This window comes from Macrotis lagotis, chromosome 5 (genome assembly GCF_037893015.1).
Source record: "Macrotis lagotis isolate mMagLag1 chromosome 5, bilby.v1.9.chrom.fasta, whole genome shotgun sequence".
Taxonomy (NCBI): domain Eukaryota; kingdom Metazoa; phylum Chordata; class Mammalia; order Peramelemorphia; family Peramelidae; genus Macrotis; species Macrotis lagotis.
Window position 1 is genome coordinate 183,574,508 of NC_133662.1, and position 13,794 is coordinate 183,588,301.

General features: G+C 34.9%; 1 protein-coding gene across 6 annotated transcripts in view; it reads right to left on the bottom strand.

The window, feature by feature from the left end:
- Positions 1–13,794, bottom strand: part of PDE10A (phosphodiesterase 10A) — a 394,590-nt gene that overhangs the window by 108,323 nt on the left and 272,473 nt on the right. Inside the window, exon 1 of one of the 6 annotated variants that reach the window (XM_074188010.1) lies at positions 389–13,655. The exons of the other annotated variants lie outside the window; for them this stretch is intronic. The gene's annotated coding sequence lies outside the window, so the exon portion shown is untranslated. Of the gene's footprint in view, positions 1–388; positions 13,656–13,794 lie in introns of those variants that run through there. 6 annotated transcript variants of the gene reach the window in all.

Consider the following 13,794-nt stretch of genomic DNA (forward strand, 5'->3'; position numbering starts at 1 on the left):
GGACTTGTGATATCATTCAGGTAGGCTATCTCTCAATCAATTCATCTATACTTCAGTAGATGGTCTTCAAACACAGTTGTCACCAAAAGATTCATCACCCTGCAAGGCAATCTATTCATGGGTCTCTAAACTTTGTGAGACTGCTGCTCAGATGAGAATTTAATACAACTTGATAGAATTTAAGCTCCGCTGGCATGGAGCACAACATATCACAAGGGCTTTACTGGCCTTGAGGATACTTTAAACAGTATCATGATTTAATACAAAGCAATATTTAAGTAGGGAAGAGATGTTTTCTTCTAAATCAACTCCAAACTAGGAATAATGGGCAAAAGCTACACAGAAGCAAATTTAAATCTGATGTAAGAAAATATTTCCTAACAATTACAGCTATCCAAAAGTGGAATGGACTGGCTTGGGAGACAATGGGCTCCCTTTCACTGGAGGTCTTCAAGCAAAGGCTGGATGACCACTTGTCTGGTATGTTGTAGCGGGGATTCTTGCTCAGGTACAGGTTGGACTAGATGCTCTCTGAGGTCTCTTCCAACTCAGATTCTGTGATTCTGTGAACTGAATCAGTCAAAAAGATAAAAGCATTGAATCAACTTTCTTATAGATTTTAACAGTGTATCTGATGTCACTGTGTACAAAGAGATCTAATATTCTAGGAAATTATCAGTCCTATAGTCCTATCTTCTATTTTTCCTAAAATTCATTTTCATTGTTTCTTTTCAGGTCCTACACTCCCATGCTCTGAAGTATATTCCTACCAAAAACCCCTATCAATTTTATAAATACTTCCAAATGGTTAGCTCCAAAGCCTCTTTAAGGCAAAAGTTTTTGGCAATCTGGATATGATAACTGAAAATCCAAAATATTGGCTTTTTGATTTTGTTTTTAAATATATGTCCAGAAGATAGAAGCAAGGACATGCAAAAGGGTAGATATTCATATTTGACATAATAGCACTACTGTTCCAAAGAAATCTATGATGCTGACAGAGAAAATAAAAAGGATATTTATTTTGTTTTATGTCAGTTTACATCAGGGAAATGAGGAGGATCAAAAAAAAAAAAAAGACAGGACCATTACATGATAACTGATTCCAAGAGATGTTAGGACTGTCCCATTCTTAGTCTTCTTCTCCATCAAGAAGAATGAGCTTTGGACTGAGCAAATGCACCTAGCCAGCTTCTTTTGGTAAGTTTAAGTCACCTGGCCTAGATGAACTATATCCCTGGATTCAGAGAGTTTAGAGGAGATAGAATTGTGAAGACACTGGCAGTGAGACTGAAGAACAGGAATAATACCATAGCAGAAGGAAGGGTCAATCTCCTGAGTTTCCATGAAAGAGAAAAAAAAAACAGAGTTTACAAAATAAAGGCTGAGATTTGACTTCAATTCCAAGTAAATTCCAGAATACATATTAAAGGTATATTTAATGAAAATCTGGAAGAAAAGTGACAATCCACTAAAAGCTTGATGAAAACTCACAACTACTCCAATTTTCTTTTTACTCCAAATCCCATAGATTTGATTACAGAAAGAGGTAGAAAGATCATGGGAAAGCAATTAGTCCAAATCGTCTACTATACAAATAAACTAAGGTTCATACAGGTAAAGGGACTTGTCATAATGTGTAACAGGGCTAGATCTTGAACCCACATCTCTTCCAAACCCAGAAAGTGCTTTTTTTTTTACTACATTTTACTACACTTCAGTCTTTTTTCTATAAGGTAAGAAACATTTTTTTAAATAACCCAAACTACTTGTTATTAAGCAATTGATATTTTAGAACTGTAAAATGCATTTTTAAGTTTATAAATTTTCATTTTACAGTAATTATTTCCTCTGGCAGCATGGCCTCCATGGCCATCTGACTGACCTTTCCCCTATTCTCTAAGAAGCTCATTCTTGTGATAGCCCATTGTTGCTCATTTACTTTGGCAACTTACTGCCTCTTTGATTGGGGGGGGGGGGGGATGGACGTCACAAGTTTTCTGGTGCTCAGCTCAGATATCTCATTTCTAACCTGGGACTTTTCTGTCTGACATCTCTCCCCTCCACCCCACCACACATACTTTTTAGCTTCCTTTTGTGTTTTGTCTTCTCCACTTAGAATGTGAACAGGACAAAGATTGCTTTTTGCTCTTTTTGTATTCTCATAGCTCATAGAGTGCCTGACCACACTATAGGTTCTTAATACAAGTTTGCTGACTGACTGGCTTGTGACCAAGAAATTGATAACAACTTCCTCCTGTGTGATAAAGGGTATGCAATATCCAGGAAATATATTTAGACAAATTAAGGGAATCTAGTAAGCAGGCACTAAAATTCACAAGACATATATACAGACTTTTAAGAAAGTAAAGTTGATTCTTGCAGCGACTAAGAACAATCTCAACTGAAGGAATGTTCATCAACTAGGAAGTATTTGAATATAAATTATACTCATACCATAAAAAATTATGAAAGGCAGTTTCTATGAAATCTAAGAGACTTTAATGACTTGAAACAGTAACTCTGATCAACCACAATTGCAGAACATCAATGAAATATGGTATCTATCTCCTGTCAGAGAAGTAATGTACTAGAGTACAGAATATATATGTGTGTATGCCAGAGTACAGAATGTATATATATATGTATATATATATAATGTGTATATACACACACATAAAGTAGGATTCTCTTTTGTTTAACTATGCATATTTGTCACAAGGGTTTTATATATTTTTCTAAAGGAAGAGGAAGTAGGGGAAAATAATTTAAAACAAAAGAATCATCCTTGTTGGCTCACCTATAGGGAAGGAAAATAAATGATTTGGAATGAAATTTGAAATAAAGATTTTCATTTTGTATTGCTGTCATTTTTTCAGTTAAGTTTGATTCTTCGTGACCTTTCTCAGGGTTTTCTCAGCAAAGATACCAGATTGGTTTGCCATTTCCTTCTTCTGTTCATTTTATAGATAAGGAAAATGAAACAAACACAGCTAATTGACTTGCCCAGGATCACAGAAGTTACTGTTTGAGGCCAAATTTAAACTTATCCAGACTCCAGATCTCACTATCTACTGAGTCACCTAGCTGCCCTCATTTTTTATTACATGCTCTTTATTTCAAGTTTAACTACTAAAATAGCAACACTAAAAGTTAAATCAATCATAAAATCATTATCAAAAATCCAATAAAAAATCTAACAAATCCAAATTGGAATACTACAATATAAATCTGTTCCATAAAAACTAGTCACTGCTTCTAATGATACTCAAATTATATTCCAGTGATACTCAAATTATACCTTCCCATCACTAGATCATGCAATGGTCAAATATCAATTACCCAGGTGTCCTACCTCTACTGAGGAAATGGAAATCCATAAATGAAGAGACTGCACAAGTCTTTTACAATTGTGAATGATGCCAGAAGGAGTAGCCAGAACAACGTTAACAAGAGTCAGAAAGTTAAATCTGACTCTGTCTATATAATTAAAAAAATTTTTACTTGGGCTCTCAGTTGTGCTGCTTTTTATGGCAGAATACATTCAGAACTTTGCTTTTTTTTGCTATTTATGAAGGGGAACTTAAAATTTAATAATAAGCATTTTGTCCAAGAGGCACTAGATGGCAGTATTAACCAAGAGCTTAAAGTTAGAATTTCTAAGATTTCCTTAAGTTCAACAACATTTAAGTGTTGGTAGAATGGGAGATTAAAAAAAAATAAGTTTAGCAAAAACAGGCCTTCACTGAGATCAATTCTAAACTATCACCAAAACAACTTTAATACTTATCTAAATGTTCAGTAAAAGGCATGCTACACAATAAGTCAGGAAAATTAGTTTCCTAGCTATCCAAAAGATATTTGGCCCCACACTTATATGAACAAAAAATGATTTGTCTTTTTTTTTCAAGGCAATGAGGATTAAGTGAGTTGCCCAAGATCACATAGCAAGGTAATTATTAAGTATCTGAGGTCAGATTTGAATTCACGCCATCTTGACCACAGGGCCAGTGCTCTATCCACTGCACTAACTAGCTGTCCCTGATTTAAGTCTTAAAAAATGAAAATATCCTCTAAAATATTCTAAATCTAAGACTGGAGTGACTTGAAACAGTAACTCTGATCAACACAATAATCAAACCACAACTTCAGAACATCAATGAAATATAGTATCTATCTCCCGTCAGAGAAGTAATGTACTAGAGTACAGAATATATCATGTGTGTATGCCAGGGTACAGAATGTATATATACATATACATATATGTATATGCACACACACAAACTAGGATTCTCTTTTGTTTAGCTATGCATATTTGTGATTAGAAATTAACAGATAATAAGACTGTCCATATAAACCCATGTTTTAGCTACTGCTATATACCAAACAATATTTGTTGCTATGATAATAAAAGCAGATATACTATTGGGAGAAATCTAGAGTTCAATATTTTTCACTACTCATTTAACTACATAAAAATAACAAAATGATTTGAAATATAATCTGGCCATATACTTTGTATATACTTTGTGCTTAATAAAAAGTAAGAAATGCTATAAAAATTAAATGATAGGATATCTGACAGGTACTTCTCCCTCCACTAAAGAAAACTAGGCAACTGATTTGCAAATACCAAATTTTAAAAGCAATGGAATTAGCAAGTGACTATTTCCTTAAATAATTAAACCTTGCCTTTGGAGGAGGAAAAGTTTCTCAATACTTAACTTTTGTTGAAGATTTAAGTACTTCACTAGAGATCTTTTATAAATTATGTAAAAGCAAACAAGATCAGCAATCATAATGTAATCCTTATACTTAAAGTGTAACAACATAAAGTGTTGATTATACATTTATATATACATATCTATATAACTATATATAGAGAGACAATTTGTTCAGTAAAAGGCATGCTACACAATAAGTCAGGAGAATTAGTTTCCTAGCTATCCAACCTTGGCAACTTCTACTCTAAGGGTTCCAATTTCCTCATATGCTTTACAATATTTTTTTTTAATTTACTTATTTAAGGCAATGGGGTTAAGTGACTTAAGTGTCTAAGGTCACATTTGAACTCGGGTCCTCCTGACTCCAGGGCTGGTGCTCTATCCACTGCACCACCAAGCTGCTCCCCAGTTTCTTCATGTATTAAACAAATGTGGTATTTGAGAAGACCTTGAATGTCTTTCCCAGTGCTAACATTTTATGTTATGTGTGTGTGTGTGTGTGTGTGTGTGTATACTTTGCCAACAATTTTACTCCAACTTAACAGTGTTTCTACTTTTGAAAGACTACATAACCACATGATGTAAAAAAAAAATTGATGTGAAAAGGCATGGAAAGCCTTACTAGAATACTAAATTTGGAATCACAGAACCTTGGATTAATAATCTAGCCCCACAATGTGTTACCCATTTAACCTCTCTAGACCTCATTTCTTCATCTTGAAAATAAGAGGGATGTACAAGATGACATCTACAGTCCAGACCTTCACAATTCTATAATTCTATGAGCTTTAATAATCTTTAAAACTGCAGTCTATTTTGCTCCAGACTTAACTGCTATTCTCAATTGTAACTCTATGAGTATAGCATATTTGAGTCTAGGTAAATACTATGTTAGACAACAATTACTTCTTATAGCTCTCACTTGAAACAAAAGATACTCCAGACAATGGTAGAAATATTAGTTTATTTTAAAATTACTGACTATCTGCTATTTGCATAGAACTAGGAAAGGGCAATGAAACAAGGATAATAAAGCATCATAAGATGTTGCTTCTTGGTGTGAGCTTGTGACTTTTAAGTAGCTCTAGAAAGTTATTATCTCCAAATTCTTCAGAAATCTACCCTCCTCTCTCTCAGAAACTCTTGACATTGTTTTCCATAGCTGAAACTAGGAATTTGTGGCCTAAGAACTCATCTTTTGGGTCACATGATTGAAAGATAGTATTGGTATAAAAACCATTATTGACTCCTGAATGAATGAGTTTGTATACACACAACAGACCCCAGAACTCCAGGAACTAGATTCATTATTAAGTCTACTGTTCAGCAGACTTTTCCAAAAAAGAGCAAAAGGCAAAAAATGTCAAACAAGCACCATAAGGAAAACTCTTCAACTGATTCCCTTTTATAAGTCAAACTTAAGGGATGGCTCCAACCCATAACCCAGTGAGTCCACCTCAAGTTTTTCCCCAGTTGATCCATAGCAGCTCCAGAGTTAGGAGCATACTTCACACCAGCACCCTGTTAATTCTGGTTCATTGTTATAATGAATAAGGCATTCACAAGAAACTCTACAGTTAACAAACAATGGTTTACTTTGCCCTGACACAGTAAGAGGGGTGCAATGATACTGAGTGTCTACAGATTTGGTCAACAGGATCCCAATTCCACATGGTTGGAACTTTTTAGGCCCTTAGGAGACCAGGCATTAATGACCAGGTAGGAGCCAGTCAGGTCTCAGGGTTTGGCTTTGAGGGAAAATAGAACCCCTCTGAAAGAAACCAGGAAGGGGAAACCCTGATCTTGTCACATCAAGTCAATCAATTCATCCCCAAATTTGATTGAATAAGAATCTCTAAGGATTAAGCATTTACTCTGTGGTAAGAACTTTGTTAATATTGGTAAATACAAAACAAAAAGTGCACACCCTTCTGAGGTCAGCAAACTGATCAGAGCTCTCTTCATATAATTTTTGGAATTCAAATAACTCCAAATTCAAATAAACAAAATTGCCAATTGCAAGAGTATAAGTGTAAAAGGCCTCAGCAGAGTTCCTGGGGTCCAAGCTGTGGAGGGGCACTAGCATAACCATTCAGACAGAATTCTTGAAGAAGAGAACCATAAAAGGGAGTTGTGGGAATTCCTGAACTCCATGCTCATGGATAGCAAAGGAAAGATTATTGAGCAACTAAAAATACCACAGTCCACAGCCTTGAACTTCAAAAAAATCAAAGACAGTTGTCTTCGACAGTTTCAGTCCCTTAGGAAGACTACAATTACCTGCAAATAACAACCACAATTTTAGGTTCAGGGATCAATCCTTATGGAGGAAGAAGAACATTGTCACCTTCTTGGAGACAAGAGGATTCTGAAATCAAGTCTTCTAATGAAGGAAGGCATTATTATTGGGCAATATTGGCATCTTTGAAAGAAGAAAATCATATAGATAGTTCCAAAAATAAACAGCAAGCTACTAGGTATACACTGAATCATGAGGTTGTCTCTTTTAGAACTTCAAGTTTCCTATCAGGGAGAATGTAAGTCCTTTGGGCAATATTGAGGGAAAAAACCCTTTTATTTTCATTAATCTCCAACTGAAGTTTGGCATTTTCTTCAATTATGAATGAAGCCAATTTCCAATCCTCTGAGAAAAAATTTCATAGGCTTCACCAAACTCTGAAATGGGTTCATGACACAAAGAAAGTTAGGAACTACTATTTTTAGCAACTACCAAGTCATATGATTGAAATAGCAATCTGGTAATTTTCTACATTTCACTGTAATACATTTCTCAATTACAATCTTCTGAAAGGCCACAACTATAAAAATAGAAATTTTGTAGGGGAAAAGGATTATGTTTATAAATGATATTAATCAATTTCAAACATTTACTTACTTTTTTTGAAATCATTTCCAAAATCAACAATATCTAATCTCAAACTAAGTGTCCAGAGGATGAATTTTGCCTGTATAAAGCAAACTTTGCATATAATGCCCTCTATATTTTATGATTGCGCTCTTCCCTAAGATAACATTGCTCACAAGAGACTAAGAATTCAATTGTAACATATGCAACTTGATTTACATCAAAATACATACCTATAAACCACAGAAAACAAATTTTTCCTGCTTCCTTCTACTCATTGCAAACATATACTCACAGATTGTACATTTGTAAAATATAACAAAGTTCAACCTATGCTTATAGAACTATGGATTTAAAGGTCAACTAGTTCAACTCCCTCAATTCATAGATGAGGTCACTGAGGTCCACAGGGTTTAACTGATGACCAAGGTCACAGAGTGAACTGAATAATAGAAGTAGGTCCTCTGCCCCTAAATTTATACTGTATCTTGCTGCCTTGATTTGTTTTTGTGTGCCTTAAGCAGCTTCCTACTTTTCCTACCTCTGGTTCTAGTTCTCCCTAAATCACATACTACTTATACAATTTATTCCCTAATTATGTGGAAGCGTGATGTCAAAATCAGAAAAATGAATTATACCACATAAATTTGGTCCATAAAAATTAGTCACTGCTCCCAATACTACTAAAATAATTGGTGCTGCACTTTCCCTTCCCTACATAAGTCTTTTACAACTATAACTGTGAATGAAGTTAGCAGGATGCAAGAAGGCAGTGGACTGCACAATGTTAACAGGAGTCAGATGGTTAAATCTGACTACGTAATTAGTTAAAAAATTTTAATCAAGTTCTCAGATGTACTGCCTTTTAGATGTCCAGGGGTTAAATTGTAGTCTCCATTTAATATCCACAAGCTAGTTCTAAAAAAGACATTTATGGATTGTATATGGAATACCAAAAATACACAAACCTTAGCTTGGTTTTGCCAGTTTTGCCAAATGCTTTACTATCTTATTTAAGTCTCACATTTAAGTCTCATATTAACTTGAAGTAGATACTAAAGGAGCTATTACCCCAAATATAAAGAGGATACTTTAGTCCAAAGAAGTTAGATGCCCTATCCATGACCATATAGCTATTAAGTGTGAAAGAGAGGATTCAAACATGAATCTTGCTGACTCGAGCTCTAGTGTTCTACTCACTGTGCTAGTCTCACCAGTAGTTAAATAGACCAGTAATTTAATTATAGTTTACTGGCAAACAAGCTCACGTGGTAGATGTGGCATCAACAACTTAAAAGCATATGATACTCAATTACCATCATGATGGACCACATAAATCTTGTCCATTTTCAAGAGATCTGCCCTGTCTAGCTGCCATAGAAATTGCAGCTCTCCTGGCTCTTTTAGTGTATGGCACACCTCCCAAAATACAAAACACACATTTACAGATGTCTTGTTCCCAATGCAGACCTAGCAGATCTGATAAGGAATATGAAGCAGCTCAGTGTCTGGAGTGCCTATAATTTTAAGGAAACCCTGAGTCCATTACCAAGGACAGCATTTCAGTTGTCACAGAAGTAAATAATAAATTTGAGTACACTGAAATGCTTTTACTAGTAAGATCCCAGATTAATATGGACCAAGTCTTATCCACTGGCCTTATTATGGCCAGCTTGGCATCTGAATATACAGCATACACTCCAATGGTTAAAACTAGTTCTCTGGTACTGCATTATGGTGTTCTATTATTTCTTCAGATTGTATAATCTGATTTTATTGCCTACTCTATAGAAAGTCTAGTAATTCTGAAGGATACATTCTTGCATTCATAGTCAAATGTTAGAAGGGCCTGGAGAAGTGATGAAGCATACAACTCAAACGAAAGACAGGCAGAAAGACCATTTACTACTACGATTACCAAGGGTATTTTTCCTGACAAGATATTTTTTCCATGGAGAAATTCAACAAGAACAAATTAACACCCCTTTCCCTATTGCCTCTAATTTGACCGCAAAGTAGGAGAAGTATCTTCAATCTGGGAAACCAGTGGTGGGTATAAATATGTATTTACCAGCATATAGGCATTGTTCAATCAGTGTGCCCTGTCAACCTCGTGTGGCTGGAGAGAGCCTTCCTGTAATATATGATCTAGTCATCACTAGTGACAATCTTATGACATCATACATGACAGGGGTGTGAGGAAAATCTACTTCAACTTCCACATGTACACCAATTTGAAATTTTGCATCAGCAATGACCATCCTGGAACATAGGTAGAGGGGAAATTGACCTCTCATTAAATGGAAAAGAAAAAAGATCATTCCCTGGGGCATGGCTGGAGTAGAATCACTTGTCTTTTCTACCAGGACCATGAAAAGTATGGGCCTATGGTAAAAGCACGCAATGGGTATCCCAAGTATTTGAAAGGATGAGTGACTTCATGTTTTAAAAGACCACCAAATGGATCCCTGACAATCAAAGAATGTCTGCTTTAGACTGAAGCCCTAATTACAGAATTAGATAATCACAGAATTTCAGGTGTGGAATAGATCAGTGGCAATCTGGTCCAATCCATGCCTAAATAAGAGTTTATTATGCAAGTCTAAAATTTAGTCATCTAACCTTTCTTTGAAGATCTACAATAAGGAGAACCCACTGGTTCCCAAATTACTTTGGCAACCTCTAATTGTTAGGAAGTGCACATCAAATCTGACACATTAAAGGAGCTATTTTTTTTGCTACATTAATGAATAAACTATGATTCAGAAAGTGTGATTTGACTCCGTGACTAACAGCAAGGCTTTAAAATTTATGAATCTCAGGCTTATTTACTTATAAAATGAGGATAATCCAACTTTCTCCTTTTAAAAATCACATTATTGCTCAGTATAAACAACTCCTTTATTTAAAAAACACTGGGAACAGCTCAGAATCATATCTGCAAAATATGTCAAGACAGAGGGCTTGGGAAATCTTGGAGAAATGAGTTATGAACTCTTCCTGAGCATTCAGGTACTCTCTCCCCCCCTTAGAAGCTACAAGCTTCTAAGCTGAAGATCATGGAAAAACAAGAAAAATGCAAATCTGGTTATTGCACCTTCTTGTCATTGTCTAAGCATCATTCTCTTCACTCCAGTTGTCCTAACCCTTCTCTGCTCTCCTCTTTCACTGAAGACAAACTAACAAGTTCCCTCACTTTGCTGTGAATCTTAAGGCTTTTTGAATTCTTACAAGAACATGGCATTCTATTATTAATGTTAGTTATATGGTTTCATTTTTCTCATTTGTCTTTTTGAAAGTAGAGCTCTTTATTCTGTCTAGTTAGCCAATTAATTTGCTGTTGAGTTGTTTCAGTCATGTTCGATTCTTGGCAAAGATACCGGAGTAGTTGCTATTTCACCCTCCACCTCATTTTACAGAAGAAAAATAGATTTAAGTGATTTGCTCAGAGTACAAAGTAAGTATCTAAGGCCGAATTTGAACTCACTAAGATGAGTCTTCCTGGCTTTGGGTTTGGCTCTCCACTGCGCCACATTGCTACCTTCTCTATTGATGGATTTACAAATGTAGCATATGAAATCTATTCCATAGTCATTTCAGAGGCTCAGTTTATAGGTCCTATCACTATTTTTTCTTTGAACATTTTGAAATCCATTATTTGCAATTTAGAACATGTCAAATAATTCAATTATCTCATAAGTTCTCATATTATCTCATAAATTCAATTATCTCATCATTATGAAATCAAAGAAGGCATAATCCTTGCCTCTCAAGATTTGCATCATTTATAACTTTAATAACAAATTCATCCTTTATTGATCAGACTCGTTTTGATTTTAACAGTTCCCCCTCTATCTTCTGAAAGAAGTAATTCTAGAATCAAGGTAGGAATTTGTCACTTCCAATTTTAAAAAAAGACCTTTAACATTTTTCTGGATAAATCCTTCCTCACAACTTTATCTTAATACAGTTTGTAATCTGTGTCAGAAACTTTCAATACGCTTCTCTTTAAGCAGTGGATCTATAGCAGGGACCAGTAAACTATGGCATGAGGGTCAAACCCCACTTATAACCTGTTTCTGTTCTCCTTGTGAATATTACTCTAAAAACAAAACAAACAGGGGTGGGGGGAGAGACAGGGATTTGTCCCTTTGCCATAATTTGATGAACCTGGTTGTATACCATTGCAACAAGAGCTATCCCACAAAGGCTACCCAGGATTCTCTAATCTCCTTCTGGTTCACTATGTGGAAGTTTTGGGATCTGCTTCAGGTCATGTGGTGATGCAGTGCTAATTTATTTTTAAAATTATTTCTAGTATGAAGTAGTAAAGCCTTGAGTGGGTCCTTGATCCTCCCTGCTCCCATGATAGTGACCCAAGGCAGAAGACCAGACCAATTAAAAAAAAAAAGAGAAAGATTATGGTTGATGATTTCTTGATTTTTTACTTTATGTGGCATTATTTCCAGTGAAGAGCTGGCTTTCTTCACATCAGAATTATGACAACCTTACATGGAAGCTAACACAGGAAAGCTGGATGATCTCTTACCTGGGCCCTAGGATATCATTTTGTCTTTTGGTGTTTTCAGATGTTCAGAGTAGGGGAAAAGTCCCTAACTACTCTGTTGGGTTCAAATGGGTCAAAAAGACGGACTCGGGGGTGGCTAGGTGGCGCAGTAGATAAAGCACTGGCCCTGGAGTCAGGAGTACCTGGGTTCAAATCCAGTCTCAGACACTTAATAATTACCTAGCTGTGTGGGCCTTGGGCAAGCCACTTAACCCCATTTGCCTTGCAAAAACCTAAAAAAAAAAAAAAGATTGACTCAATCTAGCTACATTACCACCAGAAATGTTTTAGAAGTTGTTTAGAGCATTCAGAGCCAAAGTAAAATGTAAAATGCCTAATAAGCAATCCTGTAAATTGCTTTACATTCTAGAGATTTAAATATCACTATCCCAAGATATTACAATAATTGTTTTCAGTTACTAAATCCTATTTTAAGTCCATCAATGCACAATGACTTTTGTGTTAAGCATTTTGTGTGTGTGTATGTGTGTGTATGACTAATTTACCTGTCCTATATATAATTAAGATTGTATTATCTTTTTATTCATAGAGTTAATATACCAAACTACCAAAAAGATACTTATTGGCGATTAAATGAAAAAACTTTTAAAAAATTCATTTCATATGGTACTGGCTAAGAAAGAAAGTGGTAGGTCAATGGAATAGATTATACATTATATTAGTAATTATTATACATAATAATACATATGATAAACCCAAAGAACTAAGCATTTGAAGCTAAAATTGTATATCCCTTGTGCTGGGGTATATCCCAAAGACTTAAAAAAGGGGGGTGATGGTGGAAAAGACCTATTTATATGTAAATATTTAAAGCACCATTTTTTGGTGGCTAAAAATTGGAAAAATCAAGAGGATGGCCATCATTTGGGGAGAAGCTAAACAAATTGTGGTATCTGATTAAATGACAAGGATTATTTCAGAAAATTCTGGAAAGACTTGAATTGAAGTGATGCAAAATGAAGTAAGCAGAACCAGGTGGAGATTGTAACACAGTAACAGCAATATTGTATGTTGAAGAATTTTGAATGACTTAGCTCTCAGCAATACAATGATCTAAGACAGTTTCAAAATTTATTGATAAAGTATGTTTTCTACCCCTAGAAAGAAATTATTATCTGAATATGCACTGAAGTATGCTTGCTTTCATTTCTTTCTTTCTCTTTGATTTCTCTCTCTCTCTCTCTCTCTCTCTCTCTTTTCTTTTTTTGTCTCCCTCCCTTTCTTTCTTTCAGTATACAAACTTTTTACATGATTGCACACATATTTGGATGTGGCTTACTATCTCAGAGGTAGTGGGGTAGGGAGGAAAGAAAGTATAAAATTTTTGGAACACCAAAGTCTTTTTAAATATTAAAAATTATTATAGCATGTTAACTGGAGAAAAATAAAATACTATATAAGAAAAATTCATTTGGAAAAACAAAGGTCTATATTCCAAGGGGAATAATGTTTAATAGTATAAGGGAAATTCATTATTCAAAAAACATTCAGATCTCAAATTTTACTATAAAGCAAAAATTAAAAAAACTTTTGGTTTTAGAGGAGAATAGTAGAAATGATCACATAAAGAAGAAGCAAAAACAATTAACTACATTTGAGAGCATAAATTACTCTGG